This window comes from Chanodichthys erythropterus, chromosome 23 (assembly GCF_024489055.1).
Source record: "Chanodichthys erythropterus isolate Z2021 chromosome 23, ASM2448905v1, whole genome shotgun sequence".
NCBI lineage: Eukaryota > Metazoa > Chordata > Actinopteri > Cypriniformes > Xenocyprididae > Chanodichthys > Chanodichthys erythropterus.
In genome coordinates, this window is record NC_090243.1 from 13,619,192 (window position 1) to 13,633,377 (window position 14,186).

The window sequence follows — 14,186 nt, forward strand, 5'->3', positions numbered from 1 at the left end:
TGTACCTCATACTGTAAAAACACAACACAAACAAAACGCCTTATGCTGAAGGAAACCGCATAATAGAGATCGCCTGCAACTTATAACCCAAAAATACCATGGTATGACAATATCTGATTGTAGTACCATGGCACTTTGATATGTAGAAACATACAGAATGATTACCAAAGTTGTATACCATGGTATTTAAAATGGTACTCCTACTTGGTGTTAGCCATGCTTACAAAATAATACTGTGGCTGTACCATGGTAAAGTGATGGTGTTGGATGGTAATACTATGGTACTTTGAAATACACCATGGTACTGAAATCCATGTTATTTACATACTTCCAAGAATATTAATAGTATTACCATGGAACATGTTCCAAAAAATAATGGAAGTACCACAGTACCATGTCCAAAATACCATGGTAGTAGTACCATGGTACCTTTAGTTAGTGACTAAAAGATTACTATATTATTTATATACCAGGTATTACATTGATGTTCACTATTATCACTTACAGCAAGTACCATAGTAACTTTTCCATATATATATATATATATATATGGAAAAGTTACTATGGTACTTGCTGTAAGTGATAATAGTGAACATCAATGTTTTTATGATAGACTTTGATATTTCAATTAGTACTGTACACATACCATGGTATTTATATGGTACTCTCTAAGGTACTTCAGATACTACCAAAGAAACTATTGCCATAGTGCCATGTCTGAAAACCATAATGGTACAGGATTCTGATTTACAACAATATATTTTGTAATGCGCATGCACACACACACACGAACACCAAGGGGACAGCTTGCAGGGTGAACACAGAAATGTGGGACATTACTGCCGGCTACGCCTTGTACAACACCATCGCAGCCTGCCACATTCCCGCTGGCCCTCTAATGAACAGAAACCCAGAGCGGATCTGTCACCAGAACGCTGTCCTGAGCAGCCTGTAAATTATGGAGCCAAGCTGCCTACACACAGTCTGTCATAAGAGAGGATAAGAATTCAAACCATAAAAAAAAAAAAGAAAAACAAAACTGAACATCTATTTGAACACCTGAGAAACACAGACCTTTTTATGAATGTGTCAGTTCCAGATGCAGTTCTGATGTTGAGGATTCAATTCGGCTGAACCCCTGAATGACAGCTTGATGTCTTTGAAGCACCAGTCAATGTTTGTTTGTTGGCTCAGGTAGATAGCCTCTCTTTCACAACCCTGCAGGAGAGCAATAGAGAGGAGAGGGGGAAAAGAGGAAGAGAGATCAGTAAACTCTTTTGTGAATGACATAGAACAACAGGACGAATGAACAACAGATAGATAGATAGATAGATATATAGATAGATAGATAGATAGATAGATAGATAGATAGATAGATAGATAGATAGATAGATAGATAGATAGATAGATAGATAGATAGATAGATAGATAGATAGATAGATAGATAGATAGATAGATAGATCTTTAAAGGTGCGCTAGAATTAAAAATTGAATTTATTTTGGCATAGTTAAATAACAAAAGTTCAGAACATGGAAATCAAACTCCATTGTTTCCTCACTGTAAAAAAGTCAGTAAAATATACAGCAAAACACCGTCAAATTCCAACGGTAATGGAGTGTAAAACCAAAAACTTCCTTTTACTGTATTAAATAGATTGAATAACCGTTAATTGTGAGACTGGATAAAACTTTGTTTTTTACTGTAATAAAATGTTGAAATTATAAATATTTTCTGTGAAAACAAATAAATATGCATACATTTTACAATTAAATATTGTAATGTTGAAAATGTCTAAAAACCTTACATTTTATGGTATTATTTGAGTAAAACTACATCTTTTGGGGTTGTGCACATTGGAATTCACAGTATAAATCTGTAGATTTTTAATCTGTAAAAGACAATACGGTATACTGGATTTGTAACCCTAAATTTTACAGTAGACAACATATTTTTTTTTACCAAAATCATGGTAGAAAAAAATTTAAAATATTTGTCAATTATACAGGTCCACTATTTGGACGTCCAACCATGACCCAACTTGGACGTCATCTTGACGTTCAACATTTGACCTTTGAACGGGGTAATTTTTTTGGACATCATTTGGACGTCAATAACAGATACAGGAAATTGACATGATTAATATGTAATATTTGTTTTATAGGGCCTATCAACATGATTAATACACGAAGAGCTCAGATGCAAAAGCCTCTAAGTGCCATCTGAAATTTTCTTCTAGAATTATCATTTTTATCAAGCTTGTATATTTAAGTTCAAAAATTTCACTTAAATGGCAATGCAAATTACCTATTAATTGTCATTTAAGTGAAAGTACTTAACTATACCACAGCAAAATCCCCAGTGTTAAATTAACACCTAAAGTGAACATAAGAGTCCATCTTACTGGGTGTTAAAAAGTAACACTGAATCAGTGTTAAAGTTAATGAGATAATTGATTGATAATTGAGTGATGATTGACAATTAGTGGAGACACCTGATGATAATAAGCAGAATCACTGAAGAAACAACAAGAGAAAAAGAGAGAGACACAACAACTACAACTGACTTCCAGCCATTAAACATTATTACACTTATTATTAACCAGTTTGATTTGATTTCTGTCATACATCAACAAACGTTCTTACTGAGAATGAACAGATGTTTAGATGTTAATGTTTGAATGAAAGTTTAGTTTGAAGTCACCATGATGGTGAAAAGCATTTCCTTTAGTTGGGCTCTTGACTCTATTAACATTAATTTATCTCTGGCTGCTCCAACTTTGTGTTTGTAAAGCACATTTGTTATGGCCAGAGAATCTGGGATGTGTTTCCCAATAGAGCTGAAGTTGATCAATATAGGTTTACAATGCTTTTGGAATCACAGTCATGATGGTTTTGATTTGATGATTGTATTCTATCTGTGTGAAATGGCCAGATTCATTGGTGACATCCAGTTTTGATGGTCAAATAGATATTATTTTATTTCTTTTCAGTAAATGTGTTACCACTTGAAATTCAGAAGAGCTTTTCTAATCTGAAGACTCAATAAAAAAAACACACACACAGACATCAAGAATCAGCATATGATTCTCAAGAACGGTGACAATAAATAAATACAAAATACTGACAAACAGATCAACTCTGAACATCACAAAACAAGCTACTGTCACAACAAAACAACAGAAAAATAAAGCAAACATGAACAATCTACGAAAATTACAGGACGATTCAGCTGCATAATTTATTCATGGATGAGTTTTGATTGGTGGCTCCCATCATGCACTGCAACATGAAGCACTTTGTTTGATTGTCACCATTGTTGAGAGTCATGTGCTGATTCTTGATGTGTGTGGGGTTTTTTTTCTTTTTCTGTTCTTCAGATTATAAAAGCTCTTCTAGATTTCAAGTGGTAACAGGTTTACTAGAAAAAAAATAATGTAACATCTATATGACTGACAATATTGGATGTCACCAATGATTCTGATCATTTCACAAAGAGAAAGTCATTTTCAATTCAAAACCATTATGATTGTGATTCCCAAAGCATAGTAAACCTTAATTGATCAACTTCAGCTCTATTGGGAAACACTTCCCAGATTCTCTGGCCATAACAAATGTGCTTTACAAACACAAAGTTGGAGCAGCCAGAGATAAATTAATGTTAATAGAGTCAAGAGCCCAACTAAAGGAAATGCTTTTCACCATCATGGTGACTTCAAACTAAACTTTCATTCAAACATTAACATCTAAACATCTGTTCATTCTCAGTAAGAACGTTTGTTGATGTATGACAGAAATCAAATCAAACTGGTTAATAATAAGTGTAATAATGTTTAATGGCTGGAAGTCAGTTGTAGATGTTGTGTCTCTCTCTTTTTCTCTTGTTTTTTCTTCAGTGATTCTGCTTATTATCATCAGGTGTCTCAACTAATTGTCAATCATCACTCAATCATCAATCAATTATCTCATTAACTTTAACACTGCTTCAGTGTTACTTTTTAACACCCGGTAAGATGGACTCATATATTCACTTTGGGTGTTAATTTAACACTGGGGATTTTGCTTTATAAAAATGATCATTCTAGAAGAAATTCAGATGGCACTTAGAGGCTTTTGCATCTGAACTCTTCACATACAGATTATTTAGAAACAAACACGATTTATTATGTGAATGCCTATTTATTATTTCAGGCCATGTTTTTTTTTTTTAGTCTGTTTTCAAATGGTATGTCAAATTTTCTCATTGTTTATCAGTAATATTCACTACCTTGGTTATATATGAGCATCTTTAGATTTTTCTATATTTAGCGGTTGCAAATGTAAAATGTACAGTAACGTATTTATGTTCCTCATATTGTACTGTATTTTTAGTGGTAAAATACTGGCAGCTGTGGTTGCCAGGAATTTACAGTAAAATGTATCTGGTCAAAATAAAATGCTGTAATTTGTTATACAATTTCACTGTGTTTACCATAATAGGGTCTATCCTACACTGTAAAAAATGACAGTGATTTTAACAGTAATAGACTGTAAAAATGCTGCGGTGAAAAACTATTAATTGGTTTACAGAAAGTTTCCATACTATATACGGTGAATAACTGTGATAAATCTAATGGTACATTTAATGTAATTTTATGGTAAAATACCATTAAATTCACAGTTTTTGGAAGTGAAAAATAACAATTTATTGTAAATGTTGCAGTGAAAAACCATAAATTAACATTCCCACAATTCCCTGATTGACACTTCACATTTTACATATTTTCGTTGAAATAACTCTGTTTCTTCTTAGTTTTTCTCTTTTTTTTTCTAATCAGTTATGTACATTAGGGTTTTATGTTACATCTAATGTTGTTAAATTAATGTTTATTGCATTTTTTAAATTTCATGCATGTTATCATGATGGTGTTTAGTGTGTGTGTGAATGACACTGTGTGCACTGTGTCTATATGTTAGTGTTGTCCTTCTCAACTTGTGGAAAATCTGCTTGTGATGAACTTTGATTCATCATGTGACTTATCACCACTGTGTTTGGTGACTGTCAGTGTATTATAAAGGTACAAAACAGATATTAGTACTTCATTAGGTTGGTAAATTAACATTATATCAGTTAATGAAATACCTTTTTTGCTGTAAATTGTACTGCGATTTTTTAGTTGTGAGTTGTATTACTGTTAAATTAACAACAAATTACTGTATATATTATTATATTATAACTTGTTTTTTTACTGCAAATATCCATAAAAAGCTATGGAAAGTTGCATTTTTTTACATAAAATTACTGTATAATTGACAAATATATTTGTTCTTTTCTACCATGATTTTGGTAAAAAAAAAAATAAGACTACTGTAAAATTTAGGGTTACAAAACCAGTATACCGTATTGTCTTTTACAGATTCCACATTTTTTTCACGGTATATTCCTGGCAACCACAGCTGCCGGTATTTTACCGTAAATTTGACAGTTTTTTTTTTTACAGCGCTCCTTCTTATATAAATCTCATTTGTTTAAAAGACCTCCGAAGAACAGGCGAATCTCAACATAACACCGACTGTTACGTAACAGTCGGGTTGTACGCCCCAATATTTGCATATGCCAGCTCATGTTCAAAGCATTAGACAAGGGCAGGCAGTATTAACGTCTGGAGCTGTGCACAGCTGAATCATCAGACTAGGTAAGCAAGCAAGAACAACAGCGAAAAATGGCAGATGGAGCAATAATAACTGACATGATCCATGATATTATGATATTTTTAGTGATATTTGTAAATTATCTTTCTAAATGTTTCGTTAGCATGTTGCTAATGTACTGTTAAATGTGGTTTAAGTTACCATCGTTTATTACTGTATTCACGGAGACAAGACTGTCGTTATTTTCATTATTAAACACTTGCAGTCTGTATAATTTATAAACACAACTTCATTCTTTATAAATCTCTCCAACAGTGTAGCATTAGCATGCATGCAGTATGCATGACAAACACTTTGTAAAGATCCATTTGAGGGTTATATTAGCTGTGAACTTTGTTTGTGCACTGTTTTATAGTCGAGAGCTCGGGGGCAGGGAGTGCAAGGATTTAAAGGGGCTGCAGCCTGAATCGGCGCATATTATTTAATGATGCCCCAAAATAGGCAGTTAAAAAAATTAATTTAAAAAATCTATGGGGTATTTTAAGCTGAAACTTCACAGACACATTCAGGGGACACCTTAGACTTACATTACATCTTGTGAAAAAAACATTCTAGGGCACCTTTAAAAATCATGGAGGCCATACAAAGTACTAGATACAGTATTTTGTGTTTTGGGTTGTACTCATTTTTCATCACCCTAATTTGAGTAAAACGGAAAAATGTGTAATCTAAGTTATATTATTAACCTTATTTTCATGTTATACGTTAAACAGATGTTATATTAAACTTAGTCTTGTCAACATTTTGGAAATTCTTTTTGCATTTCATTGGGTTTAATATGTTACTTTTCAAAGGGGGTGTACTCATTTACACTGAGCACTGTAGATAGATAGATAGATAGACAGACGGATGAATAGATAGATCTTTTACAGTCTGCAGACTCAATCTCAGTGTTATATATTGAGGCCCTGTTCTGAGTGGATGCAGCGAGTGGTAAAACTGAAGTGGCTTCCTCTGATCCATTAGAGTGTCTTTTCCTCATCAGTAAGACAAAGAGGCTGTCAGAGCACTGGAGTGACTCTGATCCCCCACCCACAACACACCAACATCCCACAATGCTCTCCTGATCTCACTGAACTGTCAGTCACAAACGAGAACACATTTCAATGGTACTTTTGATTAGATTATAGAAATGTAGTTCTTTATGCTCACAGTAACTGTTTAAAAATTTGGATTCGGGAAGATTTTTAATGTTTTCGGAAGAAGTCTCTTATGCTCACCGTGGTTGATACAGTATAAAACAGTAATAAAATATTATTACAATTCAGACTAGTTTTTTATTTAAATATGTTTTAAAATGTGATTAATTCCTTTGATGCAAAGCTGAATTTTCAGCATCATTACTCCAGTTTTCAGTGTCACATGATCCTTCAGAAATCATTCGGATATGCAGATTTGATGCTCGAGAAACATTTCTTATTATTATAATCAAAGTTGGTATTATTATCAATATTTTTGTGGAAACTGTGCTACTTTTTCGGGATTCTTTGATAAATAATTAATAGAAATATTTCTTATTAAACAATAAATGTTTTTATTGTCACTTTTGATCAAATGAATGCATCCTTGCTACTGAATAAAATAATAATTTCTTTCAGAAAAAGCAATACATATCTACATAGATTTCACTGTGCAACCAATAAGCACTTCTTTTGGCCTGCAGGGAGATCAATCTGCTTACATTCACTACAGCATTTCTAATAGTGTTCATATTATGAAATTATAGTGCTGGAACCCTTGAATCCATATATGTGGGCGTGAAAAAGAGTTGACCTTTACTGTGAGCTTTGCATGAAAAACCTTAAGTTTGCGGTAGACATTCAGATCAATACACGTATCCTTTAAATCTGTGTCTTCTTTCAAATGCCTTTGGCTGGAAGTCACATATGATAAACTCATTAAGTACCTTTTTTGTGTATATTTCAGAGCAGTTTCCCCCATGTTTCCAATATGCATCTTATGTGTAAAGCTTCCTGAAAAAGACACAGGAACATATGAATAGCATTATGAGTCACAATGGCACATGTACATATAACGTTTGACACATGTTCTTTATTGTGTTATTATGTTTTATATGATCATGAAATCCTACAACGACCCAGCTGTCAGCTGCAGCCCAGTTCTCGATACAGGTACTGTTTCTGTTGCCATGGCACCCAGAAAACCCTGGAGTGAGACGAGCAGAACACGAACATTTCTATGTTCTAACAAAAATAACTACAGCTTGTATTTCTGAGCAAAATGCGAGTGATGAATGGATGGTGCTTGCCTGTGCAAAAAGCCCGCCGCAAAGATGCTGTGGATGGTGGCCAGGTAGAACTGAGATTCGATTCCAAAAATAATTGATTCATCGATTTGGAGGCATTGGAGTCGATTCCACTCAATGGACGGAGCATAACTGTCCATTACTTCAATTACCAAACTGTTACACATCCCAGAAGAACAGTATGTAGTGGGAATTTTATCCCAGGGATTTGAATCTTTCGATTCTGTTCACCTGAAGACTTTTTCTGTAGATTGCACAATTAAGACAGCAGGTGGCGACATATGAACGTCTAAAAATTGATTCACTCAAAAGAACTAACAGACCACCGATCTATCAGCACACACTAACTAGCCATCACAGCAGGGCCGTTGTTGTGCCAAATTTTGACCCCTGCCAGATTATTATATTATAATATATTATTATAGGAAGCGACTTCAACGAGGGGGGTAGTAATTTGGCAGAGGGTCAAAATTCGGCACAACAGGTCCTAACATTTTGGGGGCCCCACTACCTAGTTTCACCTAAACACCCCCCATCCCCCAACATACACATCCTACAATGACACTTTATTATAAAGTTTTACCAAATTGTCTTACCACCTAGTATATTTATCTTTCAAGATATAAATATAAACATTTACTTAAAGGGTTAGTTCACCCAAAAATGAAAATTCTGTCATTTATTACTCACCCTCATGACGTTCTACACCAGTAAGACCTTTGTTAATCTTCGGAACACAAATTAAGATATTTTAGTTGAAATCCGATGGCTCAGTGAGCCCATCATAGGGAGCAATGACATTAGCTGTGTCTGAAACCGCTCCCTATCCACTATGTAGTCCACTATATCGGGTGTCGGCCATTTTGTAGTGGTGTCCGAATTCTGAGTGAACGACTTCATTCCCTACATTCGTTCACTACTTTATACCCACAATTCTCTCTGATTTCGAGTGTATATTCGATGTACACTTGCTGAAGCACTATTTCCCAAAATCCAATTTTTTTAACCTTTTTTTTTTTACTTTTTTTTTTTTTATTAATCACTACTTGAATAAAACCTTCTAAAATGTAGGGAACATTATTATATAGATGAATTAAAAAAATGAAATTATATTAATACAAATATTATTTAAAATATTATGTAGACATTAAATCATTTTAATGTGTTTTACTAACAGCAATGTGTTTTAATAATTTGTGGCACTGTTAACTCGTTAAACTTTAAAAGATGATAATTTAGTGAATGATTTAAAAAAAATTGTTAGGTAGGTAGCATATTCAAATCATAACGGTCGCCTGAGGGTGCTCAAAGACCATGAAATCTGTGAGCGTGAGAGTTTCTAACAACTTTAATAAAAATGATAAATACGTGAAATTATGTATACTTGATAATGCGTTTAATTTTGTTTGCAGCATTTTATAGTATTAAATGATTATGAACACATTAAGCATGACAAAAAAAATTATACAATCGATTAAACTACAAAGCTGGCAAAGAGGCATGTATGATTACAAAATGAAGTCATTATGATTGTTATTGTTATTAACATTGTTTTATAATGTAAATAACATGTAGGATAAAATAGTTTTATCGCGTGTCGAGCCGTTTCTGAGACAGATATCTACGACGCACAGTGTATACGTCAGCGTCCGAATTCACTCACTTCATTTCGTTCACACCATACAGATATAGTGCACTCAAATGACATACACTGTATAGGGATTAGTGAATGAGTGAACGAGTGAGCAGTTTCAGACACAGCTTTTTCCTCTCTCAAGATCCATAAAGGTACTAAAAACATATTTAAATCAGTTCATGTGAGTACAGTGGCACAATATTAATATTATAAAGCATTTTTGGTGTGGCAAAAACAAAACAAAATAACGACTTATTCAGTGATGGCCAATTTCAAAACACTGCTTCAGGAAGCTTTGGAGCATAAATGAATCTGAATTAATATTGAACCACTGCACTCACACGAAAAAATTGAAATATGTTTTTAGTACCTTTATGGATATTGAGAGAGGAAATGTCATTGCTCCCTATGGAGGCCTCATGGAGCCATCGGATTTCAACTAAAATAGCTATCTTAATTTGTGTTCTGAAGATTAACAAAGGTCTTACGATGTGGAACGGCATGAGGGTAAGTATTTAATGAGAGAATTTTCATTTTTGGGTGAACTAACCCTTTAAAGGTCCCGTTCTTCGTGATCCCATCTTTCAAACTTTAGTCAGTGTGTAATGTTGTTGTTAGAGTATAAATAAAATCTGTAAATTTTAAAGCTCAAAGTTCAATGCCAAGTGAGATATTTTATTTAACAGAAGTCGCCTACACCGAACGGCCAGTTTGGACTACATCCCTCTACTTCCTTCTTTAATTACGTCACTAAAACAGTTTTTTGACTAACCTCCGCCCACAGGAATACACAAGAGTTGCGTTTGTAGAGTGTGTTTGTTAGCCTGACTACGTCAGACTTCCTACTTCCGCTCAATTTCATTTCGCTTCTGTACTCAGTCTGATACAGCGTCAGAGCTTTCTGTTTACCACCGGTCTGGAAACAGCCGGGCCAATCAACGAACAGAGGGCGGGCTGAGAGCCGTGACGTAGATGCTAAGCGCCGAGTTTTACATTGTAGGTTAGAGAAATCGAAAACCGAAACGACCGCGGAAATGGGAAACGAGACATGTGATGCAATTCGCTCTGTTATGGAGAACATTCAACTCTTTTTCAAACTGAAGCCAAGAACAAGAAGAGTGCTTGATAAACATTTGTTTTATCATGTGTTTACAACAGGTTTACAGTGGAAGTTCACTCATAGATTTGAGTTCGATGCATGATGTCTGTGCTTCGATGCGGCTGTACAGGCACATAACATACGTCATAACTAAACGTATCTGATTGGCTTACGGGTAACCAATGATTTTAAACTTCAGACAAGCGCCCCCTGGCGAGAGAGAAAACACTTCTCTATTATGCCATTCCAGACTCTGTCTACGAAGCAAAGTGAAGTAGCAGAGTCTGGTATTACCAGGCTATATGTTTGTCGCCATGTCGTCGAAACGCTGTTATTTTCATCCCGCAGTCCAATCACCTTTGTTTGGCCTTCCCAGGGACGCTGTACATAGAGATCAATGGTTACAATTTATGTTTAACTCGGTTCCCGAAAATTATAATTGTGGTATCCTTACTGCAATAGTTAATGTTGGACTGCAGTGCACATAATGGCCACAAGAGGTGACTATTTAGCTGCGTGACCTTTCCGGTCAAGGTGCGCTCTCTCTATGGCTCTGGGTGCGCTAAGCTGCTGTCGAATCACAACACAGGAACCGCTGGCACAATCAGAACTCGTTACGTATTTCTGAAGGAGGGACTTCATAGAACAAGGAAGTCATCAGCCCGTTTTTATGACAGTGGAAACAGCGGTATACAGATAAGTTTTTTTTTTACACGCGAAACATGAACACATGTTATATTGCACACTATAAACACAATCAAAGCTTCAAAAAAAAAAAAAAAAAAACACGAAAAACGGGACCTTTAAGGCCTGGGTATGCTTAATTTTCCGCGTTCCGCTCCGTCTGGACTTGAGTACGGAAACACGGATTCGGTGCGCGCGCATCTTATGGATTTTGTTTTCAAGCGCTCAAGTCTGTCGCACATGCGCTGTTGTACGCGCATCGTCCCTACCTTGCTCACTTTCTTTCCTATTTTTCCTCTTCTCTGCACCAGTTTGCCACCTCTTCATTTTGAAACGTCAACGTGAACGTACTCGACTGACACGAGCAAACTTTATCAAAGTTATACCAAGTATTACTGTCTGAACCTGAACCCCTGGCACGGGAGCCCCCTGATGGCCACGGAGGCCCTATGCAACCGTTTATATCGCTATTAGGTAGGGCCGGCACTTCATCACAGCAGAGGTGGAGATTCCAGGGGTCAGAAAGTAAAAGTCCTGCCATATTTTTATTCCACCCACTGAAGCATTAATGAGATAAATAAGTGATTAATTGAGTGATGATTGAGCATTATTGAAGACACCTGATGATAACAAGCAGAATCACCAAAGGAGAAAATCACAATTTTTAAGTTACCATCATCGAGGTCAGGGTTTGTTTTAGTTGAGCTCTTGACCCTTGCCTTTTTAGTATTAGATTTTCTTTAGGCAATAGACCTTTTTCACACTTCCGGGTTTTTGGCTTCCGGAATGAGCCACGCAGTGTAAAAGATTTTCCGGTTACAGTGGTAGATAGCCTCGATCAGAACCAGTTCGGGAATCAAAGTCGTTTTACGAATTAAATGTCTTGAAAATGTTTGAACGGTCTTGGTGAATTATTGGTGAGACTACAGAGCTCGCATTAAGAGCTAAATTTAATAAATAATTTGAAGTGATGGCGGTTAAACTGGTTATATTCTTCGTGTCTGTTTGGCGCGGCTGTGCATTATCGCGCTCCATGTGCTGTAAAGACAGTGTCTGTGTCTAAACGTGCATACTATGTGACATTATTAATATTCAGTACTATTTAGGGTGGATAGTATGCACACAATGAGATGTATAGAGTGTTTTTAGCGACGTGCTGGGGAAATGATCGACTGGTAGATCCCGTATCACACAAGCCTGATCCTCTGATTCGTGAAGCAGGACTGCTCGCACCATGATATTTCTGGATATAAACACTTCAGTCATCTCTCACTCATTTTCCTGTCATCATCATCTTAAAGTGTGTATTATGCGCAGCACTGTTGTGCTATTGCAACATGCAAAGACTGATAGTTGTGTACAGTGTGGTTTTGGAAATGATGTCTTAGTTTAATCATTTTAATCGATCAGGATTAATTATAACATATGCTTGAATGTGGGATGTGATGCCATATGAGGCATGCTATATATTTTTTTAAAACGTAGCTATTAAACTCACGACAATATTATGTATCTCACGACTTTATATCCCACATTAAAGTATATATTGGGAGTTAATTTTTTTAATTAATAAATTATATAAATGTTCGTACTCGTAGTACGTAATACGATCTGGGAAATTGCTGAATGCGTAGCTGCATAGCCTTTGCTGTATGACAGCTGGTGATATAAATCCATCTTCCGGTAAATTCGATCAACGGTCTGAGTGGCTGTATAAGCTACAAACAAGTAGAAAATAATTTATTTGTAGATTATACAAAAGCTATTTGGAAAACAGACAAAACAGAAAAGGTAAGAAGCGATATTTGAGAAAAGAGCATATCAATGTAATAGCCGTAGACGCATAGCGGAACTAACTTTACCCTGCGTCACGTGATTTCCGATTCTTGTGAAAAAGGTCTATTTAAACTGCATTAAAACCAACCAGACAAGCAAAGTTAAAAGGTCAGGTGGTGTTGGTTATGTTTTCTCAAAATCATTATTTGATCTGAATCACTGAACTCATTTAGAGCCCAATCTCTGGTTTACATTATTGATTACAGCAGCACTGTGATTCTGCAGAAGATCAGCTTATACAATACATTTTTTTTTTTTTTTTTTTTAAAGTCCTTTAGGCACATACAAACATCAAGCATCAGCCTGTGAATCTCAACAACGGTGACAAGCAACATATTCTGATCAACAGATCAACTCTGAACATCAGAAAACAAGCTACTAAAAAGTCACAGAAAAACAGCAAAATTTTAATAGTGAGAATAAATGAAATTACTAAGACAATTAAGCTCATAATTTATTCATGCAGCAATGCATGATGGGAGCCATGGATGAATTTTGATTGGTGGCTCCCAGAATGCACTGCAACATGCTTTATGATGGCCACCACTGTTGAGATTCACAGGATGATTAAATGAGCTCTACTTTTTTTTTTAATAAGAACTCTTATAAAAATGTATTGTAAAAGTTGATCTTGTGCTGTAGAATCACAGTTCTGCTGTAATCAATAATGTAAATCTAACTCAAAAGATTGGGCTCTTAATGAGTTCAGTGATTCAGATCAAATAATGATTATGTAAAAACATAACCAACAACACCTGATCATCTTTTAACTTTGCTTGTCTGTTTGGTTTTAATGCAGAAACTGACCAAACAAAATCTAATGTTAAAAAGTCAAGGATCAAGAGCTCAACTAAAACAAACCCTGACCTCGATGATGGTAACTAAAAAATTGTGATTTTCTCCTTTGGTGATTCTGCTTGTTATCATCAGGTGTCTTCAATAATGCTCAATCATCACTCAATTAATCACTTAATTAT